Raw genomic sequence first — 11,962 nt, 5'->3', positions numbered from 1 at the left:
TTTATGCAGTTCTGAGTTTTTTGCGTCTCTTATAGTGTTTCTTAATTCTTTTGTGAGCTTATTTAGCTTTATTTTTGTCGCTCTTGTTTCTGGTGCTTTGCCATATGCGCCGAAGCTTGCGTTTTTCTGATATTAATATTTTTAATTATTTATATTTCCTTGAAAGTGGATATGTTTTTTTTAACCCTAGAAGAGCATTCACTTATACCCAAAAACCACATAATAAGAATGCCATATTTTATTCGTATTATTTATTTAGCAAGCTGAATGTTTGTTTTTTCATTTATTTTAATATAAACTTTAAAATTAAATTAAATTAAGGTTGTGTTTTTTTGTTTATTTTTCGGATCATAACCTCTGATTAATTATTAATTAAATATTAATTAAATAGAACAATAAAAAAAGTAACTTTAATCAAATTAAATTTCACAAATTAGTTCTGAGGGTATATTTTATGCCTAAGACTAAAATAAAAACTCTGTTTTATAAGTTGTAAACTTTATTTTGTACAGAAAACACAGATATCAATTTTAAACTGTCCTGACAAGCTTTTTTGACATTTGGCTATTGAAAATTTAGTCATTACTCGTTTGGATGCGGAACAAATACCTAAATTTTTTCTTTTTTAATTAGTTGCCAACTCTCCATATAGGAATAAAGTGATATAAGATCCAGGTGTATAATTGCCCAGACATTTCTGAATAAAACTTTTCCATACCTTCCTTATTAGAGCAATTTTTTCTGCTGTAAGCTAAAGTGTCATCAAATTAGATGTATCGGATTTTAAATTGAAATAAAACAATGCCAATTCAAATTTATTTGACAATCTTTATTACGTTTGTGTAAAACCATTCATTTTTTAAAGATGATCCCTTTCAAATGCTGTAAAGTGTGATCAATTTAGAGGTGTCGGATTTTCAATTGAGATAAAACAATGAAAATTCAAATTAATTGGACAATCTTTATTATTTTTGTATGTATATAAGTAAATAGAATCATTCATGACATTTAAGCAACTGCACCGTAATTCGGCCATCCGTAAACACAAATTTTGATTGACTCGCTGGAGGACTTCGGTCGGTATCTTGAAAACAACTTTAGTAATGTTGGCTTCCAATGCCTCAATTGAAGAGGACTTATCGACAAAGCGTTTAGACTTGCAAGGACATACCCCCACCAATAAAAGTCCACATGCGTGATATCACACAATCTTGTTGGCCAATCCAATGGTCCGAAACGAGAGATAAATTGCTCACCGAAAGACACCAAAAACTGAAGACACAGTGAATCTGTTATTTCACGGGCTGTATAGTACGTAGCGCCGTCGCCGTCTTGTTGGAACAAAATGTTGTTGAGATCAAGGGCTTCAATTTCCAGCATCGACATCAGAAAGTCATTTATCGTGTCGCGACAGCGTTCGCCATTCATTGTTACATTGGCGCTAGCCTCGTCTTTGAAGAAATATGAGCCGATGATTCCTCTAGCCTATAGACTGCACCAAACGATTATTTTCAATGAATGCAATGTCTGTTTTTGATTGCCTTCGGGTTGCCAGCCCACATACAGCAATTGTAAGCCAAAAATGGGTCTCATCGCTGAACACCATAAGTTGGCCTGAGCGCGCGATGAACACTTTTCACACACCGTCGATTTTCGTAACACGAGTGAAATTGTACGATTTGTAAATATTGTTGAGTCGTAAGTCTTTCCATAATGAAATGACAATGAATACTAAAAAAAATTATATATTTAGTTTGACAGTAGTCACTTGTGATCTATTAAAAAGCCCCTCTAGGAAAAAGGGAGATACCGTCCGAAGTCCTCCTGCGAGTCATTCAAAATTGGAGTTTGCAGATGGCCGAATTACGGTGCAGTTGCTTAAATGTCATGGATGATTCTATTTACTTATATACATACAAAAATAATAGAGATTGCCCAATTAATTTGAGTTTTCATTGTTTTACCTCAATTGAAAATCCGACACCTCTAAATTGATCACACTTTGTCAAAAATCAATGGTACTTTGAAGTCACTTGAAACTTGCATTTTATTGTACTAAAGTTCAATAGGGCATATAACTGTATACGCAGAGAAATTCTAAATGTCTGGTTTAAAATTTGAGAGTTTTTGAGGCAATCTAAAAAAAATTGGTACAAAATTGGAAATATTGCTTAATACAGTTTTTGTTCCAATATGAACTATATTTTATTGTATAAAAACAAAATTGTGGTGGGTTCATAATTTTGCAGCGGTTTGATATACCTATGAGAGGAAATTGTGGGGTAGGAATTTATAGTCGTTAGGGCAAGTATTAGATTCTAAGCGACTGCAAAGTATTTGACTATTATTGAGCCCTAACCTATGTATGTATGTCTGTTATACAAAATCATTAACTTGGACAACCAAAATAAGAAAACATCGAGAAAAATTATGCTTATGAAAAAATTTGGAATGTTACATTAGAAAATTTTCGTGAAGGGGCAAACATTATTTGGAACCCGTTTTTCTATCACTCAGTGTTGTATGTGCACAATGAGCTTCGAACCCGTGCTCACCACGCACAAAAAAAAGTCACAAATAGGGCTTTGGAAACCATTAAACAATGAAAGGCAATACCATTAAACTGGCCCGTAATTTTTCGGAAGCTCTGAGGGTATCTCTGTTACTGTCAATGCGATGCGCTATGGCCTTATGATGACGGACTATTTTTGTTTTTCTTTGCGCTGAAGATTGTTTTCGATGAACATTAGTGACGCTGATTGACTGTTTGGTGCAGATTTTGATTGGAACGGCATTATTGGATCATTTATTATTATTTATTTATTATTTTGTAATCGTCACTTAAAGGGCGACACAAAAATTTTCGAATTTTTTTTTTTTTTTTATTGCATGGGCTTGGCAAAATTTTTCCGACTAAAACTAGCCATACAGTCAACTAGCTTGATTATTTAGCTTCAATTTGCTTTTTTTGAATTCTCGCTATGATCATTTTTTTCTTAGATATCCGCGTTTTACGAAAAGAAACCATTTTATCTTTGATCATTGATATCTCAGCAACTATTAACCCCACAATAAATGAGACAATGGTTTTGGAAAGTGTGATAGAATAAATTTCCTATAAGATCCTAATTTAATTTTTTGAGAAAAATTATTTTATCCTAACGTTGGTTTGAAGTCAACACAAAAAACGCCTTTTTACGGTTTTTCAAAAAATCGTTCGCTCCATTTTATTCGATTTTTTCGAGAGGATGATTTCTACAGAACTACACTGCGTGCCACATACAATCAAGGTTAGGTAAGGCAGTGCAGGCTGATCTGTAAAAATACCTCACTTAGACGTCTAGGATCCATTATGCTACCACTGCTATGTTTTTTTTTCTTGTTCACTCCTCTCGGGAGCATGGGGCCTCGACAAGACTCAGTCCTGCGTTGGTTTCGTTAATTTGTTTCTGATTTGTGACAGGATAGGTGATTAGCTTGCCGCTACCACTGCTATGTATTTGGAGTCAAATTATTATTTTACGTAATTCTTACCGAGATTTAGCAAGCCGTTCAGCCTTTTGTTAGCACATTTGTCGAGTCTTACAAAGGGCAGGGCAGTGGCAAATTAGGTGCTTCAAATGTACCCCTAGCATCCGTTTTCTTGGATGTGTTACACGCATTGCTCTGGACTAATCCCAGTTTGGCTGCGTAATATGGGGTAAGACAGTGTCCCATCAATGCTACAACCAATATTTTGGTCTATCTTTCCTAGGCAGTGATAAAATAAAGTTTACAGTATTCGTTTTCCAAGTCCTAAGCATAATTTTGGCACTTTTGTACGAGTTGGAGTTCTTCCATATTGGCAGCGCTACCAGAGCTAATTCCTCATTGAGTTCAGTTTCAGAAAGGAGAGCGAAGGGTTCAATGGGGGCAAGCGAATACCTGCTTTAGCGAGTTCATCTATCTCTTTGTGCAGTAAATACTGACCTGCCCATTTCCGCAGAGTTCATCCATTTCTACACACACAATCAACTTCAGTTCCCATTCTTTGCGCACAATCTTCGAAAATCGCACAATCGATCGAAAAAGTGATGCTAATTTTCTGTCTAGAAGCTGCAATTTGACTACTTTATTTGGTCTCCAAAGGAAAACCAGTAATGATTTTTTGGTATCTTGATTTCCTTGTACGTTACTGTAATGACATTAAGTACATCTACATACTTTTTGAGGTGAGTAATGCCATTGATTGTAGTTGTTGCATAACTTAGCATGATTTTTATATGCCAATTACTCGGTTTTACAGCTTTCAACTTTTGTATAACATCCACCTCCATAAAAGTGTTAAGTAGCAAAAATTAGTAATACAAGTCAGTAATTATTACAAGTTTTGTTTTTGTTTTTGTATACAGATACGAAATGTTAAATACTTAGTTATGCGGCAAGTCATAAAAGGTAATAACATTACAACATTGAAAAAGTTTGTAACAAACCAACTTTGGCAGCTGGCAAGTACTTGCTTGATACTCGCAAAAACATGCTTTCTTCTGGAGCTGATACACCTTTCAAAATAATAAATGTATCACTTCTTCGGCACACCTTAGATTGGAGTCATAATTTTCGATCTGATTAAGATCCATCGAGCTACGGAGCGGCGGATGCGTTTTCAAATGAAGTTTATCGAGGCAATTAGTGCTTGCTCTAGTCAAGTCATTATCTTGAATGATAACTTGATAGTCTGAGAGATAGATGAGATTGAGTTCAAGTGGGTATGATCTAGCAATAACAGCGTTTCAAGTTCGCTTTCCGTTCGCACCTGCACCTATGCGTAGAGTTGACGAGTCGGGGCAATTGACTCACCTTAAACTTAGTTAATATCACTCAGATACCTAAACAATTCTGAGCCCCTGCATTTTTAGTAATTTCCTTTGGAGCTCAAGGCACACGAAAAGCAGGCACCTCAAGGATTCTGACTCTTTTTTGTTACATCAGTTTCTGCAGGTGTCTTCCGAAAGTGATGTAGGTGTCAGCCTCTGTGTATTTAGTGCTTTACCGCCCATCATGAGGAGCTCCTGTGAGTATCTTGTACTCCACTCCGGCAGCATGAGATTGCTTGCATGGCTGATGCCACAGGTTTTCCATCGAGAGCCTGCAGCTATGAGAACAATTTCGCTTGTAATGAATGACTTTATTGGATGGCCTATTGGTGCCTATTTCTTGCATTTCCTAATGAAGTCAACTGCTGCCTCAGTGCTTCGTGTGTTAGCGTGCCAAAGTACATAGATCAGTACCAGAGAAAAAGCAAATTGCTCGGTTATCCCTATAAAAAATAGTTTGTGGAATGCTCCATACAATTTTTATTGGAAAAAACTAACCATGCAGAAACGGATAATGATTACGTTGCAAAATACTAAAATGAGTTAACGATTTTATTGTTAGCATTTGTGTCGTCCAAGTGTACCTCCGCAGGTAAAGGTACAAGGTACAAGGTAGATCGAATCAAGGAAGCAGTGGATTGGTTGTATTGTTCCGTAAGTACTGGTGTCGGGGAATGTCTGATTTTTCTCTCGACTGCTTCGATATTAGGCTCCTCGGGTTCCTAGTCAAAGTGACATAGCGGGAAACTGATGGACGGATGAGCCTTCTTTCCCCTCATTCTTATGTTATTTGTCCCATGTTTTCCTCTGTAAGGTATCTCAACAAATTTCATATTTTCCCCAAGTGGGCTCTTGTATGGGCATTCCATTAACCTAACCTAATCTAAAATTCTGGTGCAATTTGTGCTCCAAAACTTTTGAACCCATAAAATATACTCTTGAATAAAAACAAATAAAACGATCTCGTTGAATAAATAATCTTTTTGATCTTATTGTAAGCATTTACGTCCTCCAAGTGTGGTTTCGCCATGAAAACTTAAACTGTAAATAGGAGGATGAGCTCGGCCAAACACCTAACAGAAGTGTACGCGCCAATTATTTATTTATTTTTATTGAATTGTGTCTTCACTGAGCCGCACTGAAATTTCCCAACGACTTTTTGAACTTTTCTAAAAACAAGAGGTAAATTTACTGCACAGGCAGGAAAGTTGGGAAGTTAAAGTGCTCCATAAAAATTATCCTCGCCAAATTCTACTATACTTTTAGAATATCGGCAATAATATTTCCTTTAGAAATCGGCTTATAACACCTTTTTCGCGAATTGTTAATTTCTATGGCCACAATTTGGACACTTTAACCAGCTGTAGAAAAAAACTGAGATACGCTGGACAATAACTTTGTATTACAAAATTGATCTACTGCTGATATACCTTCGGGATTATATCGTCGCTTTTCTGTTTAAGAATAATCTGCTGAATAATCTTATTGAAAACAGAATTGCTCAGCGTTCCCTAAGCGTTTGAGTTGCTTTCTTCTAGTGGCTATTGTTTTAAGTCTATTTATATATTTTTTCCTTCAACTTGGTTTTATTGCAATTTTTTTTTTGTACTGATACATGCATATGTGTTGGTTGTTTTTTGTGCTTTTGGGCCTTTTTTGTTTGCGGTGAAAACATTTTACATACATTCACTCATACATACATCTCCTGGAGACTATTTACGAAACTGGTTTATTGGAGAAAACCATTTGCACAGACACGATTTTTTAAACTGCATACATATTTACATAAGACTAATTATTGTATAACTTTTTATTGCTTTTATATTCACTAATTATCCATCGAATTGTTTATGTAATCTTCCAGAAATGAGCAAAAAATTACAACGGCAAAAAAGTTAAATGGAAGCGATTTTATTAGCTTTGATTGGTAATTATTCATCAGCTTTCCTGTCTAATTATATCATCTTTGTTGGATTATTAGAATTTGAATTTTGTGTATATTGAAGCTTAAAAGCTATCGATCAGTTTATGGCATAAATGCGATATTTTATTTTTACGTAAAATTTTAAGAAAAAGTGAGGTACGGGAATTTAGAATTTTTAAACAAAAATTCGCATTCTGTCAAATATACGAGTATTAGGGTGCCTATTGAAAAATACAATTATGAAATCTCTAAACTTAATGTGTTTACTTTTTGCGATAAATAAAAACTTGTTTTTTTACATATTTTTTAAGAGAAAAAATATAATTAAAGTCTTTCAGAAAAAAAAATAAATATTGCTACATAGTTTTTTTTTAGAAATGTGCAGCTGAGGGAAGAAAAAGTTCTTAGGTCTTAAATTAAGGGCTATTATTATTTTTGTCGATTGAGTTATTCAATATATATTTCTGTATAACTCTACTTCCCTAGAAAATTCTAAAAAAGTTTACAAACAAACTCCAGTTGTAAAAAACTCGCGTGGTCGTGTGGTTGACATTTTTTTGTGCTCAGTGGAAAATTTCTGGTAAATTAAAATCCTGTGCTTTAAACTGCATTTATTCATCGGGAAGTAATAAGTGAGTTTAATACTAGTGAATCATGTCAGCAATATTTTTGTACATTTGGTCGATATTTAATTATTCAAAATTAATTTGTTCAAACTCTAATGCGGCTATTGTGGCATAGGTAAAGGCGGCTAAAGTGGTATAGTGTACCATATTACCCTCTCGATTAAAAAAATGCCGAAGAAAGGTGAAATACGAAATTGGAAAGCAGAGGATATGAAAAAGGCTATTCAGTGGTTAGAAAAGGTGAAATGGGTATTCTCTTGGCTTCCAAGACATTTAGTGTCCCCCATACCACTCTGCAGCGCATGTCAAGAAGCGAGAAATCCATCGAGGAGCTGTTGACTACTAAACTTGGCCAGGCTCCGATTTTAACAGCGGAAATTGAAAATTACTTAGTTAAACATTTACTAGAAATGTAGTCAAGGTACTGGGGACTAACACGCGCAGACGTGCGGTCATTGTGTTATAAAATTGCCACAAGAAACAACATTCCCAATAAGTTCTCCGTTATTAAAGAGTGCGCTGGCAAGGATTGGCTAAAAGGCTTTTGTAACCGACACCGAAATGTTCTGAGTTTTCGAAAGCCAACTGGAACAAGCGTCGACTGTGCACGTGGTTTTTCTCGAGAAAATGTTGATATATTTTTCAAATTGCTGGAAGAAGAAAACGCAAAACATAATTTTCCGCCTACTCGTATCTGGAACGTTGACGAAACCGGAATATCAGTAGTTCCTTCGCAGCAGGCACAAATAATCGCTCGGAAAGGAAAAAAACAGATTGGAACAATGACTTCAGCTGAGCGAGGATCGCTTGTTACAGTCATCACTTGCATGAGCGCAGGAGGTGGTCTCGTACCACCATTTTTCATCTTTCCACGAAAAAACCATAACCCTCTTCTAATGAAAGACGCTCCCCGTGGCTCAAACTCGGCGTGCCATTTGTCTGGATGGGTTCAGATTCCCATCTTCACGAAAAATTTTTTAAGCGTAACGAAACCATCTCCGTCTGAGCCTCTGCTTCTTATATTAGATGGGCATTATAGCCACACACGCAATATAGAAGTTATTGATCTAGCTCGCGAACACAATGTGACTATACTTTCTTTGCCACCCCATTCAACACACAAACTTCAACCGTTGGATAAGGCTTTTATGGGTCCTTTTAAGAAGTACTATAAAGACGAAATAAGACGACTTGAGCGTGAACAGGACAGAAAAGTTACACATTTTGATATCGCAGGACTATTTACTAAGGCTTATTTGAGGGTTCCAACTGGACAAATTGCAATAAATGGTTTTAAAGCCACGGGGATTTATCCGTTTGACAAACATATTTTCATCATCAGGTACAATTCAGTTTTAAATATAAAAAATCTTGCTAGATATATTGTCTTCTCAGAGGATCCAGTTGAAACTATAAATTCAACGACAGAAGAAACCCCAGGCGCATCAACCATGGAAATTGAGCCTGAAATTCGTAAGTTTCGCAATAAAATCTATGGAAATTTTAGGAACGCCATTTAATTTGTTTATAGAAGCAAGCACAAGCCGAGGACTCGTTACTCCCTGGGAAATATCTCCACCACCAAAGCTACGAAATCCTCCACCTAATCGGAAAGGTCGGAAAACAAAGGCAACTGTTTTAACAACTTCGCCTTATAAGTGGAATTTGTTAAAGATCATTGAAAGCATTAACAGAAAACGCAATGCTCCGGTTAATCCATCCCCAAAACCCTCTAATAAAAAAAATATTTCTACCAAATCGTTTGTTGACTCACATTCAAGTGACAGTGAAGAGGAGTTTCCAGATGTTCCACCAACAAAAGAATCCTCTTGCAACTACTGTAGCAAAATTTATGGGGAGGATATAATAATGAAGCCTTGGACCTCTTGTCTGCAATGCGAACAAATTTGGGCCCACGAAAAGTGTATTCTCAATCGAAGTGCTATTTTTCTTTGCGATTCTTGTAAGTAATACTCTTACAAGTGCTATGAATTTTATTGTTGCGTTTTTTGTCAATTGAAGTTTAAAATATTTTTGTTCCATATGTTTTAATTCAGTTCATAATCCTTTTTTAAATGGTTCGCAATAAAATTTTAGTTATCAATCAAAAGTAACTGACTTATTATTAAAGGCATCATATGCGGGTACTATACCACATTACCAGAATAAGGTATACCACATTACCCGCCAATTTCTTCAAGGGCTTGTTTCCGTCTTTTGCAGTACTTTCTTAAATATTTCTGAAACTCGCGGCTCTAAGGCTTTTGAAGCTAGGTTCATTTGAACTTAATAACGGTAGCATATTATTGATAAATTTTCATTCAAATCAAATAAAATTTAACCATTTTATAGACGAAAATAAAATGGGTATACCACAATACCCGCAGTTACTCCAATTGGTGCCCTCAAAACTAACACAACATAAGCCACCACTTAAATTAAAGCAAACACATACAGCAAATTTTCGAAAATTTTACATATTTTTTGAAGTGAAAACTTCTTTAGAATCGTTGGGAGTGATTTGAGAAAAAGTGAAACGAAAAAGCGACCATCTTGGCTACGAATATTACATATAAACGTAGTGACGAACTAAATAACTTTTAGGCCAGCGCCGACAGCATGGCGCGATAGCCGAGCGGCTAGCAATGTGAGCTTCCGATCCAAAATTCTTGGTTCGAATCACAAGAAAAACATTTTTTTTTTTTTGAAATTTGCATTGTAGGACATTTCTGATTATTTATTGAAACAGTTTTTTGGCTTTTCTATTTTTGGTTTAGATACTGGAAGTCAGTTTAAGTGAATCGGTATAAATATTTCGTACATTAATTTTTGGCAGCGTGTAATTCTCAAAAGGTTTATTAGAAAATGTATTGACAAGGTAGTTTGTTGGTTGTGTATGGTTATCGCTTCTCGGCCTTATGGCTAAGATCAAAAGTGTAGTGATAGATCCTCCATCGGAGGACAACAAATGTTAAACTGATTTTTGGAAATGGGTGGAGTGTTTTAGGGGCTTGCTCCACCTCTGCCACGGGTTGGCCCGGTATTGCAGTACGGCCGGAATTTCGGCCCAAATTATTGAATAAATACAAGAAGAAATATACTAATACATTTAGCTTTGGTGGGAAGAGACATAAATTTTTATATGAATACAAGTAGACGAAAATGGAAGAAATTTGTAAGTCTGTTTCTTCGGTCCGTTTGGGTATTTTTTTTGACAACATCGGAACCAAAGCTTTGTATCATATTTTATCTATCATAAGCCACTCGTATCATTTGTTGAAATTGAAAACATTGAGGATGAATAATAATAAAATGAAGAAAATAAAATATGAACTTTATAGCAATATTATAATGAACCTATCTATAATTATCCCGCTCCTAATGCTGCTTTCGTCTTATTCTCTCTCAGTTTGTTTTACGGAAGGTTTCACTTCTATCGCGTCTAACCGTTAGACTGGTATTTTTTTGTTACATAGTGTATTTAATGCTTTCAAAATTAATAAAAGAAAATCATCTCTCAAATTCAACCAGATATGCGTAAGTGTTTCATACAAATTTGAGCTTTTAAATACACATGTTCCTGTTTCGTTACATAGTGTAAATAGCGTTCCCAAAATTTACACTCGGAGGCTTGTCATTGCCAGCCGAGAGGCGACCGCTATTAGAAAAAACTTTTTTTTCATTTTGGTCTTTCATCGAGATTCGGCTACGGTGGCCTAAGAATTAATATGACGAAAGTCACCACTGAAATTAACCCAGACATTTGTAGCAAATTTTTTGAAAATTAAACTGTGGAATAGGCAATGTTCTTGTTTTTTGTTACATAGTGTATTTTGTGCTCTCAAAATTAACATAACAAAAACTATCACACAAAGCCAGTTAAACGTATGTGAAAAAACATCAAACATTAATCTTTTGAATAGAATTTTTTTTATTTTGTTACATAGTGTAATTGGCGAAAGCCATAATTCCAATTCAGCAGAAAAGTAGTAAAAATTATAGCATTTAAATACACATTATTTTTATTTTGTTACATAGTGTTGCAATTGGTGCTCTGAAAAATCAGCTAAATTTTGTCAGAGGACAGATTTTAGATAATCTCTATGAAATGACGCAGGGTTATCTAAATGTAGTTGTCAAATGGTCCACAGATTATGAACTCTTAGCTCTAAACACAGAGCTCGTCTTATTCAGGAGGAAATATAAAATACGTAGAGCCTAACTCCTCTCAGAGGTCTAACGCGGCAGTCCAACATTGAAGATAGGATTCGGGAAGGAACAGTCGACTTATATGGCTGCAGAGATGCTATCGGCATAAGTCGTCTAGAGCTATATTTTGTCTATAAAGCACAATTATTAGGCCAATTTTGTTGAATGCAGTCCACGTCTGGTAACATTCGCTGGAGAGAACGATGTTGGCTAAGAAGCTGTAGTGGGTCCATAGGTTTGCTCTTATAGAAATTAATTGTGCACTTCAGACCACTACTATTTTAGTGCTTTACACAAAGCAGAATGTGGTAGAGGTGGACACCGTAAAACCAAACTGCTGCCTCACG

The 11,962-nt window shown here is 35.5% G+C and overlaps 1 pseudogene; it reads left to right on the top strand.

Moving 5' to 3' along the window:
- The first annotated feature begins 10,308 nt into the window (after window positions 1-10,308).
- LOC128859453 (U2 spliceosomal RNA) lies at window positions 10,309-10,482 on the top strand (annotated as a pseudogene).
- Window positions 10,483-11,962: the final 1,480 nt, after the last annotated feature.

The sequence above is a fragment of the Anastrepha ludens genome, chromosome 3 (genome assembly GCF_028408465.1).
Source record: "Anastrepha ludens isolate Willacy chromosome 3, idAnaLude1.1, whole genome shotgun sequence".
Taxonomy (NCBI): Eukaryota; Metazoa; Arthropoda; class Insecta; order Diptera; family Tephritidae; genus Anastrepha; species Anastrepha ludens.
The sequence above is the reverse complement of the archived record's forward strand: the minus strand, read 5'-3'. Positions and strand labels throughout refer to the sequence as shown.